Source organism: Episyrphus balteatus, chromosome 2, assembly GCF_945859705.1.
Source record: "Episyrphus balteatus chromosome 2, idEpiBalt1.1, whole genome shotgun sequence".
NCBI lineage: Eukaryota > Metazoa > Arthropoda > Insecta > Diptera > Syrphidae > Episyrphus > Episyrphus balteatus.
The window spans coordinates 104,930,816-104,946,042 of NC_079135.1; the positions used below are offsets into that span (position 1 = coordinate 104,930,816).

The 15,227-nt window shown below is 27.6% G+C and overlaps 1 long non-coding RNA gene across 1 annotated transcript in view; it reads left to right on the forward strand.

The window, feature by feature from the left end:
- LOC129912186 (uncharacterized) overlaps nt 1-8,065 on the forward strand; it is a 189,515-nt gene extending 181,450 nt beyond the window's left edge. The window contains exon 4 of the long non-coding RNA XR_008771776.1: nt 7,987-8,065. This is a non-coding gene — a long non-coding RNA (uncharacterized LOC129912186). The remainder of the gene's footprint in view (nt 1-7,986) is intronic.
- The last annotated feature ends 7,162 nt before the right edge of the window (nt 8,066-15,227 follow it).

The window sequence follows — 15,227 nt, forward strand, 5'->3', positions numbered from 1 at the left end:
AATATTTTCGACTTTCTTTGTTATTTTTTGTGTTTCGTCTATAACTTAACAAGGAAGCCGAATATGAAAATTCTTATTAAGTCATTTTTTGTAGATAATTAAATTTCTTATCGAAATGTATCCTTTAAAAAAAATTCAAATTCAAATATTGTAAAAAACTAATGAAAAACTATTCGAAAAAGAGAAAAACATGACATTTTTGGTGTTATTACTAAATAGTCTATTTTTATCCTTTAAGCATTTATAGATATTAAACATGTAACGGAGAAACTTTATCTTTTAACATAATGGTCACAAAAATTGGATGAAATATGGACTTTCAAAATCTACTGCTTTTTGGTCTCTTTGAGCCATTTTTCTTTCACAATATGTTTTGAAAAATCGTGATTTGCAGTGGTTTTATTGTATTCATTCGTTATTTAAAATTACTTAATTATCATTATAACCATAAATCCACTTATTGCAAACATTTTTGCAAAACTTAGAAAATATTAAAACAAATAGTAAATCTATTTTCATTTGAAACATTTTATAAAATTAGAAAATAGTTTTGGGATTTAGGATAACCGATATCATATGAGATTGTGTTTTAGAAAATAGAGTATAAATTGATAAACATAAAAACATACAAAACTTCTGATTACAACTTGTAAAATGTGTTAAAGAAAAATGGCTCAAAGAGACCAAAAACAGTCTCCAAAATAAGTAAACCATTTAACTAAGAATTTTAGAATTTTTTTTTATTGAAAATTATAGGAACCGTTTTGGTTTGTTTTATGGTGGCTTTCCCTCAGTGTATGCTCTTTTTAAGAAATTATTTAACTCAAAACAAAATAAAACTTAAAAGAAATTAATTAACCCAATTTAAAAAAAAAAAATGATTTGGCAAACAAAAATTTTTGAAATATTAAAAAAAAAACACTGAGAATTTGAAAACTTTTCATACATTTAAATATTACGGCCACACAGACGCTTTTGTATAAAAAATTTCGTTGAATCGGTCATTTAGGAGGAAATTAGAAATAAATAAAAAAAAAAAATTCATGTGTGCAATTTACACGTGGTTGAAGTGAAACCTTAAGAAATCATTTTTCTTGAAAAAAATTGCAACATTAAAAAGCTTACAAATTTTCCTGAAGAATAAAGCGAAACTTAAATTTTTACAATGCACAAAAACTATAAACATAATTTATTCAAAACAATCATTTTTCATAAAAGAAGCAAAAAAAATCTTTTTTTTTTTCTTTTAACACCATTTTTTAAAATGACAATCTATAATAAATTCTATATCATCTGAAAGCTTATCATTTAACCTTTCATATGATGTTTCAATCATATTTTTACGATACCTACAAAAGAAGTAAGAATTTTTTTAAAGTCAACCAGGTCAAAATTTCAAACTGATATTACGGCACTTCCTACAGTGGTGGCTGGTCATGGGCAACAGATCCCACAGGTGTTTTGAGGTAGTTTTCAAGTTTTTCAATTTAAGATTGTGTAATTTGTGGAGCACGTTCCTTTATGTCTGATATATCAAATGAAAGGTAATATTATCAGCATGCGTATTAAAGTTAATTCAAATTCGTATGTACTCCAGATCAAGAGATAAACAACATTTTTTCACCGTTATCTCAGGATTTTCAATTTGAAATTAATTGAAATTTTGTAAAATAATAATTTATTTTATCACCTACCTACAGTATAAATTTCATTCATGTATGTGTTAAAATAAAAAAGTTATAATCGATTAATTTTTCATGTCGCTTTTTCGTTTCATCCTGTTTCAAATCACTACGATACTAAAGAAGTTTTCACTTCAAAAAAACGGTTCTATGACAGATACCAATAATAATGGTCAAAAAATATTTTTTGTTTTAAAATTAGCATCTTATTTGCCATATTTTTTTTTTATTTTTTTTTTTTTGAGAAAAAACAACCTTTTCCATTTTGGTCGAATGGCAAGTAAACTGTTAATTTTGGTTCAAACGAAATTTCAACCAAGTTACGTTGATCGCTTCAGTTGTTTGGGCTATAGCTCGAGATAGAGGCAGACAAACACAGACACAGACAGACAGAATTGCCGGACCTACTTTTTTTGTATTCTCTATCATCGTTATGTCATGTTTGATTGTTATCTCGAGTTCGGTTTTCTGCTCAATGGTAAACTTAAACCATATAGGGTGAACCTATTCCTTGGATTGGGAGTGAACAAGTCTATAATCTGCATGGTATTATTTTAATTTTTAAGAAAACTCTATCAATATAATATTCATATTCAAAATATTCACTTAAATTATATTAATTTTTTCCATGTTTTCGAGGTCAAAATTATATTAAATATCTAATTCAGTAAAAAAAATTCCGGTTCGATTCCTAATTATATGTGAACAATTTAAGTTTTGCATCACCCCTTTTACGGCTGCTTGTGTGAGAATTAAAAAAAGGTCAGAAGGTGGAAAAATATACCATTAGGGAATAATTAAAACTTCCATAATCATATAATCCCTACATTCAAATCGACTATGATTATGTAAATTTCGACTATACTTTTTCAAAAATTCTCTCCCATAGAATCCATACTTCCTCCCTCAATTTTACCAAAAAATGATATCATACGCTGGAATATTCCCTTTCGAATCTTTTAAGACAAACAAATCCAATTATTTTCCTTCATAAATATTAATCTAAAGTTAATAAATCGTAGCTGTTCTAATTAATCTAACGTTAAATCAACACTCTCTCTCTCTTCTTATAATATCATTAAACCCTCTTTCCCTATCCTTTACTAATAGTTTTTTTTTTATTTTTCTCCATATTATTATGAAATTTACAAAGTCCCAGAGTACACTATTATAATTAGCTTAACAAATTTCATATTCCCAAAAAATACCACAAAGCAATAATTTCCAATTTTGTTGGAAAACTAAATTCCTTACTTGTATAAAATAAAACAACATTCAAAAACATTATAAAGTTGGTATACATAGATTTTAATATTTCTTTATATGTGTGTATTTGTGTGTGTTGGGAAAAGAGAGGCTTCATTCGAGTCGAGGAAGCCCACAAAACCACATTTGAAATAAAATTTAAAAAAAAAATAAATAAATATATTTCTATATCAGAGAGCACTCTTCCATATAAATGAATTTGTGGAAAAGGGGAAAAAAGGATGCTTACAAAAATATAGAAACCAAACACTCACGAGCATAATCACAAAATGCATACTTAAACATGAAAATATAAATAAATTACTCATTTGGGGATGCCATCAACTGTAGTTGAAAAACCAAAAACTTCTGACTGCTCTTTTTTTGTTTTTAAATATTATATTTTTTGGGGTTCACATAAACTATAACAACTCCGTATAGTTTGTACCCTCTGAATTGGACGATGCTGTATAATTGTAGTTATGCGAACTCAGTGTCGGATCTAATAGCTTTTGTTACTTGTGAGCCCGATTTCAAAATTATTCTTATTGAAAAATCAAACAATTTGCGGGTCACTGTGGTGTATGCGTAACATTTCGTTTAAAAGAAACCTTATGGGTACACTGTACGCATAAAATGTCCATACATTGAGGGAAAAAATAACTTCAAATCAACGAAAACCACTTTGATTTAACTATTTTTTGGTATGATTTTGCGTTGAAGACGAAAATTTTAAAATCAAAGTAGAACATCGAGTTTAAAATGGTTTGCCGCTATAAAACATTTTTAAATCAAAGTTGTTTCAACTTAAAAAAAAAGCATCAATTCATTAAAAAAAGGGGTTGTCTTCTGTAAAGCCGGTTTACAGAAAACAGGTTGTGTGCTTTTGTTTAAAATGAGTCAATTGAAGCGTTTACTTTTTTCAAACAATCATAATTTACAAGAAAAAGCTAAAAAAAAATACCTTTTTTATTTTCTCATTAGGTATACTAATTTTTTTTATTTTAAAAGCTTACAAAAAAATTATGCTATTTAAAAGCCAAGTATTTCTTCTTAAGAATAAAACCACTTTTAATTTTTTACAATGCGCAAAAAGTATAAAAATAATTTATTGAAAACAATCATTTTCATCAAAAAAAGCAAAAAAAAACATGAATTTTTATCTTCTCACGTCATTAATTTTATTTTTTGCCATTACAACTTATAAAAAATTTTATACCATCTCAAATCTTATTATCTAAGCTCAAAACATATATATCGATCAGGTCTATGAGACATCTACTAGAATTTTTTGAACTCGATCAAATTTCATTAAAAAAGCAACAAAAAAACATTTATTTTTATGTTCTCCGGCTATGGAATCAATTTTTTTGTTTGACAACCTATACAAAATATAAACCATGTGAAAGCTTATTATTTCACCTTTCATATGACTTATCAATCTCATTTCTAAGATGCCTACAAGAGAAGTTAGAGTTTTTTAGAGTCAACGATGTCGAATTTCCAGACTGAGATTACGGTACTTCCCCTTTTGGCTGTGCGGGGGGCAACAGATCTCCACTGGTGTTTTAAGGTTTTTCGCAAGTTTCTTGATTTAACATTGTGTAGCTTGTAGTTAGTCTGCCGTTATGTGTGATATACCAAATGAAAGGTAATTGTATCAGGATGCTCATAAAAGTTTAATAAAAAAAGTTATAACCTGTTGAATTCTAAAATTTTATTTTACCATTATCTCAAAATTGTGTTCACGAAAATGATTGAAACTTCGCACACATTTAGTCGTGGTCATGGTCTATCATTACTTCATATACTGTATTCCTGTATCTATTAAAGAAAAAAAGATAAAAATTAAAAACGATGAAAATCAGTTAAAAACGATCAAAAACGTATTTTTTAAAAACTTGTTTCTTACGTTATTCAGTCAAAACTCACTAAGCGATTCCAAGTTTTTGCACATGTATGCATCAGGCCAAAACCTACATGTCCTATTAAAAATCAAAAATTACCAAAAAATCAATTCTCTACAACTTCTTTCCGTTTTACCCCTGTTTACCCTATTAATTGACGGAATTTTCAAAAATCCTTCATTTAGTTTAAGCCTTATAGACCAGGGTCGATAATTTTTGAAACTAAAAAAAATCATAGTAGAATGAAACCCATTGGAAAAGGAGGTGAATATGATGAAAATTAAAGGAAAAATAAATTACGGGCGAGCCGAGTTCGGGAAGTGGGTGGGTTGAGTTTTTAATGGTAAAAAATAGTATATCTCGAATTCCGGCAAAACTAAAAGTCCTATAGAAAAAAGTTGTATGGCAAAGTTGTAGGTAATAAAAAGATCTACAACTTTTGTATTAACAATTTTTTCACATAACCTCAAAATTTATGTGAAAAATTGAAAAAAACGAGTTTTTGGTTTTTTATTTTTATCTTTTTCAAAAACAAAAATTTTTATACGAAATTTGGTGAAAACTTACCTTATTATGCCCCAAATACAATGTAATTTATTTGATTTAATATATTAATTTGTTCACCTTATTTTGACTTAATACCAAGAAAACACCCTAATTTTCAATCGAAAATTCACGTGTCAAAATATCAGCTTTTTTCAAAAAGTCGCTAGGCATTTCGTTTTTTAAAATGTCTATTTTCTGATGGTGTAAAAAAAATTCACATTAGTATACTATAGAACATGTTCTCGTTAAATGCAAAAAAATGAAAAAAGCTTGAATTCGAAAAATTTTTTGTATCATTGTTTACAATTTTGGCCTATTTATTCAAATTTACACTTTAATTACTCAAAAAACGTAAGATTTCATGTAACATTGATTAATGTTACGGTTTTTGAGTAATTTTAGTGTAAATTTTAATAAATAGTCTAAAATTTTAAATAATGATAAAAAAATTTTCGAATTCAAGCTTTTTTCTTTTACCGAGAACATGTACTTTGGTATACTAATGTAAATTTTTGTTTACACTATCGGAAAGTAGAGATTTTGGAGAACAAAATACCCACCGACTTTTTGAAAAAAGCTGATAATTTGGCACGTGAATTTTGGATTGATAATTAGGGTGTTTTTTTGGTATTAAGTCAAAAAAAGGGTTAAAAAATAAACATTTTAAATTAAATAAATTAAAGTGTATTTGGGACATATTAAGGTAAGTTTTCAGCAAATTTCGTATAAAAATTTTTGTTCTTGAAAAAGATAAAAATAAAAAACCAAAAACTCGGTTTTTTTAATTTTTCACATACATTTTGAGGTTATGTGAAAAAATTGTTGGTACAAAAGTTGTAGATCTTTTTATTACCTACAACTTTGCCATACAACTTTGCCATACAACTTTTTTCTATAGGACTTGTAGTTTTGTCGGAAATCGAGATATACCATTTTTTACCATTAAAAACTCAACCCACCCACTTCCCGAACTTGGTTCGCCCGTAATTTATTTTTCCTTTCATTTTTATCATATTCACCTCCTTTTCCAATGGGTTTTATCCTACTATGATTTTTTTGTACTTTTTAATTTTTTTGAAGGCATCGGCACTGGTCTATTAGGTTATTATCTTTCAAATAAGCTTTAGAAGATTTTTGTATCTCCAATAGTTTATTTTTAATTTTTAATTGAAATTTTTTGCCGCACTGCGAAAGTGCGAGAGTGGAACGGGAGAAAATGGCGTCACTTTTTTGTGGTGGCTGTCATGGTTCATCAATTTATAAGACGTTATCACGTCAAAAAAAGATTTGAAATCGATTTTGAATTTTGAAATTTAATTACTTTTATTCAAATGAAAAATTACATTGTTGCAATTAAAAAAAAAAAAAACTTTTTGTTAAAAAAAATTAAAAATAATGGTCGTTTGCCATTTGTAGGAATTTTTATATATAAACAAAACCAAAATTTCAAAAATATTCACAATATTTCATTTTCAAAAAATTAATTTTAAAAAAATCAAGGTTTTTGTTAAATAGCAAAATTTGAAAGTTTATTTAAATTATATAGGTTCAAAATGCTTTGGGGGTATTTTGATAAAAATGAACCCCAAAAAATGTATCGATTTGATTTCCGGTGCGGATTTGTTTGGTATGTGGTACTCGCCATTCTCCCAATCAGAAAGAAAAAAACAAAAAACATTAACAGAATCTTGGTACAAAAATATAACTATTTTTGTTTTGTTTTTCTTTCTTGATAAAATGGAAAAAATTAGATTAACTAAACAGATAAAACTATTCCACACTAAAAGTTCCATGACAGCTTTTTCAAGCCGAGTGATAAGTTAAGAGTTTGTGGCTTTTTGATCTTGAAGAAATTGCTTTTAATTTGCTATAAATTAATATCGAAACTGAATTTAATCTTTGGCAAATCGCCTTCAAGGCAGCAATTTCTTGAACTAAGCTATTAACTTATAGAAAATGATGGCATCTAATTTTCTTATTATGAAATATTTTTATTATTATAATTATGAAATAATTTTTAATAAAAACACAAAAGGTGAATTTGATTTGCAAACTGATGATTTTGGCTAACAAATAACTGACTTTATTTTTGCAAAAGGATCCACTCAATACACAAAATCTATATTAAAAAACCAAATCGTCTAAATCCAGCACTGAATATTATCTAACCATTTTTGTTAGGGGCTTTTAATAAAATAATATAAATTTAGAATTTTTGGTTATTTAAGTAAATATTTTCCTACCAATTTTGTACCTACTCTCGTTCATAAGTACTTTTTAGTAAACGAATAATTTATATTATTTATTTGTTTTTGTACTGAGTTTTGTTTTTTTTGGTTTTATTGAGGAACATCATGAGGACTGGCAAATGAATAAAATTATAAATAATGGTTTTATTGGAAAACACATTTTTTTATTTAAGTGAGGGTTAAATCTTCAATTCAATATAAATTTTATTATTTAATTAATTTGGGTCTCATCAACATAATATGTGCTCTTTTTGAGTGTTTCACAAAAATTATAAAAGTCAATAACTTTAATTAACTAACTATAGGTAGTTGTGAGAGATTACATTACTGATTTTTTTTTTTTTTTTTTATTTTCAGGAATTAATCAACGATTTAAAGTGAATAATAAACCAGAACAAAGGGTAAGTTAAGCTTTTATTGAGATACTTAAACGTATCAATCAAATTTTTTGATTTAATAACTTTTGTTAATATAGATGTCATTATATGAAGCATAAAATAAAACTTTTGTGAATTAATCTATAATATTAAAATTAATAACTTTTTTAATAATTTTTTTCATTTAATTAAGTCAAAATTCTGATGCATTCATGCTTGCTTAACAACATTTATAATAAGTTCACAAATTAAGTGAAGGCAAAATAAAATTAAATAGATATTGTAATTATGCTATAATATTCAAGATAAATAAGTTAATTTACAAAAAAAAAAGAAATATAAAACTTTGTGGAGGTTAAAAATAAACTTTATTAACACTTTAATGGCATAAATTAGTTCAGAGTTTTAAAATAATGTTTCCATAATTCAGTGTGATTAAAACGAAATTTCATTAATATCCAAATTAAATCATTTTAATGAAACTTGTAAATTTAAAATATTTTTAAATTAAATTGAAACAAAAATTGTTTGAAACCGCTTCAAGCTCCATCAGAACTCTTTCGTCTTTATTCATTTAATTTTCAAACCAAAAAAAAAATCAAAAATATCATCCATAATAAAGTATTTTTTTTTCTTTATTGTTACTCCATTATAGGACAATTTAAAAAGCAATGGTTTCTATATATAAATATAAACATGGGGTCGTATACAAAGTATACTCATAATATGTATATAATTTTGTGTATAATAAAGAGAGAAAAATATAATTTGTTTCCTAATTTCAAAAAGCCGCAGGGCGTCTTTTGTCATGACGAAGCAGAAACAAAACAAAAAAAAATACATGTAAATCCTTTTTATGGGTGCGGTACACAATGGTCATTTTGGTGAAGATGACGATGAGAGTGTTTCTTTTTTCATGACACCATTGTGCTACTATGAGTTTTGTGGTCTCATTTATTTTTATTTTATGTTGTTTTTTTTTTTGTATTTGTATTTGCTTTTCCTTTCCTTTGTTTAGTTTTTTTGTGTCTTTTTTTTCTATTTTGTTTTGCAAAATGAACTCTTGTTTACATAACAAACAAAATTAGAATGATAAGCTTGATTAGGACTGAAAAAGGGTATATATGTTTTTTGGTTAGACTATACCAAAGGACTTTACAGGTGTTCTTTTTGTTTGAAATAAAACAAAAAAACTCAAGTCAAATAAAAAAAATTAAATAAAATATTTTTTTTTCTTTTTTGAACGAAAACATTTTTTTTCGCAAATTTATTATTTAAGGTTATGTATCTTGCCATAGAACCGTTTTTTTTTCATTTGATCTTCTTCCAAACTACTAGTTTGATTTCAACGATTTTTTTGTAGGAAAACGAAAACATTTATAATATTCTAATACAAACAAAAAATCAAATTCAAAAAAATATTTTTTTGATTTATTTAAAAAAAATTGTTTATTTCTTCTTTTTTTTTTTTTTGAAAAATCAAGTTTTCAAAAACCGGGTATTGAATTTTTGTGAAATTTTGGTTTTAGGTAATAATTGCTTATAAATGACATTATAATTTTACTTAAACATGTTTTTTTTTTAAATTTGTTTAAAAAAAAGTCTCTAAAAATTTTAACCCCTTGTAGTGCCGTCTGACATTTTTGTGAAAAACCTTAAAAGATCCTACAAAAACTGTACTAACTTTATTTATTTTATTTTTAAGCTTATAACATTATTTTTAAATATTAATTTATCGAAATAGTACACCATTTTATACAAAAGCAATAAAAATATATAATTTGCAATTAATGTTAAAATTTCGGCTTTCTTGAAAATAAGCAAAAATATGTAAACGCTATGAATTTCGAAAAACAAGTAGAGTAAAGTCGGGTATTGTGTACATGTTTCTTTTTGGAATATATTTTGGAAAATATAGAATCAAACGTATCGCAAATTTAGGAAGATGTGCAGTAGTATATTAACTTTGTTTTTTAAATTTCTTGCAGTGTTTTTTTTTTTGTTTCTGAAAACAGTTTTGTAGTAAAATGTGCTCTGACCTCAAAAATGCCACATTTGGAAAGTGGATGTAATATACGTCTGCTAATGTGGTGTACATACTCTTTTCCAATATAAAATTATATATTTTATGAGTGTCTTCATTTTTGAAATAAAGCAATAAAGATGTTTTTATTTGTTTTTATTAAGAATGAAGGAAAAACCAATATAAGATTAAAAATAACTTGTGTTTTTTTTTTCAAATTTAAGATAAAATATTAATTTTATTGTTGGTATATTCTAATGGATTTTACTATACCACATTAGAGCATGGTAAGTATACCACATCAGCGGAAACAGTGATATTGTGAAAAAAAATTAAAAATATATATTAAAAGTTAGATTTTAACCAAACTTATAACAAATTGATCTACTAAAAAAATTAATTTTTCTAAATATTGCTTATTTAACGCTTGAAAATGCAATTTGTAATGCCTTCAAAAAAAAGTTCACGTAACCGTTTGTAAGGATTTATCAATTTTTTGAAAAGTATAGTATATTTTCGTGTTTTTGAGTACGAATTTTTCGTTACACAAAAGTTGTCACCTATTGCTTTAAAAGACGTGCTTCTTCTATCGTTAGTTTCTTAAAAAAAACAATGTGTACAACATTACCCACCTATACCATATTACCAGAACTTACTGTTTTATTTCTCGCTAAAGTAATGCAATTTTATTTTTGGTTTTTAGAAAAGTTAGTTAAGAATAGATATTACATAGCTCTTTTTTTATGATTTTTTGCATTTGTATACAAAAATAAATTATTTAAACATTTTATTTTACTCTAAATAAATCAGTTAATAATGAAAGTATTGATTTTTTTAAAATATGTGTTTTATTATACCTAATTAAAGGCAAGTCTGTAATTTTAAAGTTTAAGATCGTGGGTTACAATGGGCAAAAAATATGAATGTTTTCTAAAAAAAAAAAGAAACTGCATACGTTTTTTAGCTCAAATTCAAATGTTATTTTTGTCATTTGAAAAACGAATTTAATGTATTTTGTTTAAATTAAATTGTTTTCATATATGTACATTAGGGTAGTCGTTAACACAAAATTAATATAGATATCCGCGCAGTGAAATTCTTGTACTTGAACTTTGTGCCTGATTTTTGGATTATTTCCATATATCTCCCTTCTGATATTTTTAACAAGCAAATAAAAAAACTTATGAAAAATTTTAGTATGCAAAATTATTTAAAACATATTATCTTATATATATAATTCTCCTGTGCGTTTGTTTGTGACCCTACTCCTTCTAAACGGCTTGATAGATTTTTCTGAAATTTGGTGGGGGTGATAAGGTCCATCCGAGACAGGTTTTGTTTTATAATTGGACCCAGTAGGTGGCGCTGTTGTCAAGTTATATGCAAATTCCGTATTTGGGGTCGAATGACTGAACAGATTTTTGTGAAATTTTGTGTGTGCGATATGGTCCATCCGAGTGAGGTTTTGTGTTATAATTGGACCCGGTAGGTGGCGCTGTTGTCAATTTATATGCAAATTCCGTATTTGGGGTCGAATGACTGAACAGATTTTTGTGAAATTTTGTGTATGCGATAAGGTCTATCCGAGACAGGTTTTGTGTTATAATTGGACCCGGTAGGTGGCGCTGTTGTCAATTTATATGCAAATTCCGTATTTGGGGTCGAATGACTGAACAGATTTTTGTGAAATTTTGTGTATGCGATAAGGTCTATCCGAGACAGGTTTTGTGTTATAATTGGACCCGGTAGGTGGCGCTGTTGTCAAGTTTAATTCAAAATCCGTATTTGGGGTCGAATGACTGGATATTTTTTGTGAAATTTTGTGTGTGTGTGATAAGGTTTGCCCCAGACAGGTTTTGTGTTATAATTGGACCCTGTAGGTTGCGCTGTAGTCAAGTTATTTGTGCTCCACATATCAACTGAACCGAGTGAACCGGAAAAAGTTTAACACATTACAGGGCTAAAATTTGAAAACAAATACTTGGAAAGGCGGAACGAAGTTTGCCGGGTCAGCTAGTAGCATATAAACGTGTTGACGAAATTAGCAATTTATGTCAGCAAGCACAAGAAACAATGGAAAATCAGAATTCTTCCTTATCCCAAATTTTTTATATTATGAATTAATTGATTCCTCTTGCATTATTTAGTGCCCACACAAAAAACACTGTGATTGTAGTGGCCCAATTTTTGATTAAAAAAGTATTTCTCGTCTTGCAAATGACCTTAATTCTTGAATCATATTATAATGCACAAAAAAATGCATCAACATTCCAGATTATTTTTGTTTTTATTCAAAAACCAATAAAAACAACATCAAAATCTATAACGTCGAGTTGGTAGAAGCTTACACTTTCTACGTGCGTGTATTTTTTGGTTTTACATTGAATTGAATTGATATTCACCTTGCATACCGACAGCGACAGCTGAAGAAGACGTTTCAAAAATTTGGTCTGTGTAACTGTGACGTTTAAGTCATCACCAGTTCGTGATTTTAAGCTGACCTCTTGGCCTGAAATTCGAAAGCTTTTCTTTGTAATTGATGGATTGTTGTTGTTTTTGTATATAGTTTTCGCATACATCATACCAGGGAAGTTAGTAAGAAAATTTGCCCACAGCACGCACCAGAAATGTTCAAGGCAAATTCAAATGTCAATGTCACGCACGAACGTGTGGAGTGATTGCAAAACAAAAACGCAAACACTTACTTACCGTTAACTGAATCGCAAACACAATAGATGGGGAAGGCTGTTATAGAGAGGGTTAAGTAAAGATTATGTTGGAAGAGAGTCGTGCGGTGGTTTTAAGTATGGGCGCTGTGTGCCACCTCCGTCATCACTTGTCATCATATCGGTACGTTGCGTTGTTTAATTTAACTTTTTTTTCCTTCTTCCTTTCTTTTAAACCCTCCATTATATTTCTTTTGTGTGTTAACCTTTTTTCCATACTCTATAGGTATTACACTGCCTTAGCAGAAATATATAGCTTAAAGTTCAAAAGTAGATTTTCTGAGATTTAAATTTATAGGCTGAGTTTGATGTATGTTAGAAAAAGTTTATGTTTTTTTTTTTTTTTGTTTTCTGAGCTTTGTGTTGAATTAAGAGGTCTTCTCAATTCCAGTATATGTAGGTACCTACACACAGCTTGAGCTTGACAAGTTCTAAATCTCAGAGTTCTGTATAAAGTAGGTTAAGGTTTATTTTCTCGGTGCGTTTTCCATCCCACAAAAACAATTCAAATAACTTTGAGTTATGTGACAGATTTTTGGTGTCGGATTTATCGTATGATAAGATATTTGAGATGGTGATTGTATGTGTGCGAATTAGGTATGTATTTGCTTAAACAACAAACAATGTTTTTGTTTTTTGTATACACACACAAATAAAAACAATGTGATGAAGGTAAATTAAGAAAGGGACAAAAGGGTTGACAAGAAAACGAATGATACTTTTTTTTTATGCATGACATAAGGGAAGTGAATATTTTTTTGATAAAGTTTTGAACTTGATTGAGTTATGTTTTTTAATCAAAACAGAAACAAAAAAATTTAAGAGATTTTTTACTTTGGCCAACTTTTGGTTTCCTGTAAAAAAAAAAAATTGAGGTTTTAATCAAACCAACATTATACGATGAGGGAGAATACTCTAAAGTGATTTTATCATGACGTCCGTCGGTATCTTTTACATAGAGCTTGGGCCTAGGCGGATAGATGGATTTGCTTGAAACATGATACAGATGCCAGGTATTTAGATAAATTTCATGACCCTCTTTATAGTGTTTTAGAGATACCTATTGCAACTTTTTTTCAGAAGATCATCCATAAGGAAGTTTTGTAGGACCTATTCTATTTTTTAACTATTAACTTTATTAAATATGACTAATTTTGGCTGAAAAAAGAAGTTTTTATGAATATTTTTCTAATTTGAGTATAGGGTAGTCGATATCTTAGAGATGGTACCCGAGGTCTTTTTTTTAAGTTAGAAGGACTTCTTACATAAAATTTATTGTGTACCTATTGTATTCAAATATTATTTATTTTATCTAAATTAGTGTTTTCGGTGTTTCTCATCATTTTACCGGGTTGTCGTGGACCATATCATATTAAAGATTTTTTGACGTGATAACGTCTTATAAATCGATGAACCATGGCAGCCACCACAAAAAAGTGACGCCATTTTCTCCCGTTAAACTTGAAATTTTTTTCAGTGTGCCAAAAATTTCAATTCAAAATAAAAAATAAAATATTAGAGATTAAAATATTTTTTATAGCTTATTATTTGAAAGATATTAACCTAAAGTTGAATACAAATCAAAGGATTTTTTAAAAATTCCGTCATTTGATAGGGTAAATAGGGGTAAAACAAAATCCCAAAAAATTGGGTATTTTCTAAACGCGACAATATAAAGAGTTGAATTTTTTTTTTAATCGATAGATAAAATTATTACAAGACTAACAATTGTATTGAAATAATTCTAAAAAATTTCAATCCCAAGTAATACATGGCTTTCTAAAACTAAAATATGAGGTAGACCTTTGAAAAAGTAGTGATTATAGGTAGGGAACATTTTTTTTTTGACAATTTAAAAAACTCCATTCGAAAGATAATAAAAAAAAACTAAGGGTCTTATACGGATTTTTTTTTAAGTCTCTGCGTTTCGAAATATGAATTTTTGAAAAACACCTACTTTTTGCGTGGTGTTTTTGTGTGATGAGTTTTTATTTTTTTACATTTTTCGTAGCGTTCAAATCTCAAACTTTTAGAGCATGTAGTCTATAACCGTTTTTTCTAAAACGTTTTTTGAATGAATAACGAGAAAAACAAGTTTTTTGACCGTTTTTAACCGTTTTTTATTTTCATCTTTTTTTTCAACAGATAAATGAATGAAATTTATATTGTAAATATATAATAAGAAGGACTATATTTGTGCAAAATTTCAATTACTTTTGTAGTCAGAATTTTGGGATAACGGTAAAATAAAGTTCTATTTTCCAACAGGTTTTTTCTTCTTTAATTTAACTTTATTGAGCATCCTGAAGATATTACCTTTGATATATCACACATAACGGTACATTCACTACAAGCTACACAATGTTAAATTTAAAAAACTTGCGAGATACCTGAAAACACCGGTGGAGATCTGTTGCCCCATGAACAGCCACCAGTGTAGGAAGTATCGTAATCTCAGTTTGAAATTTCGAC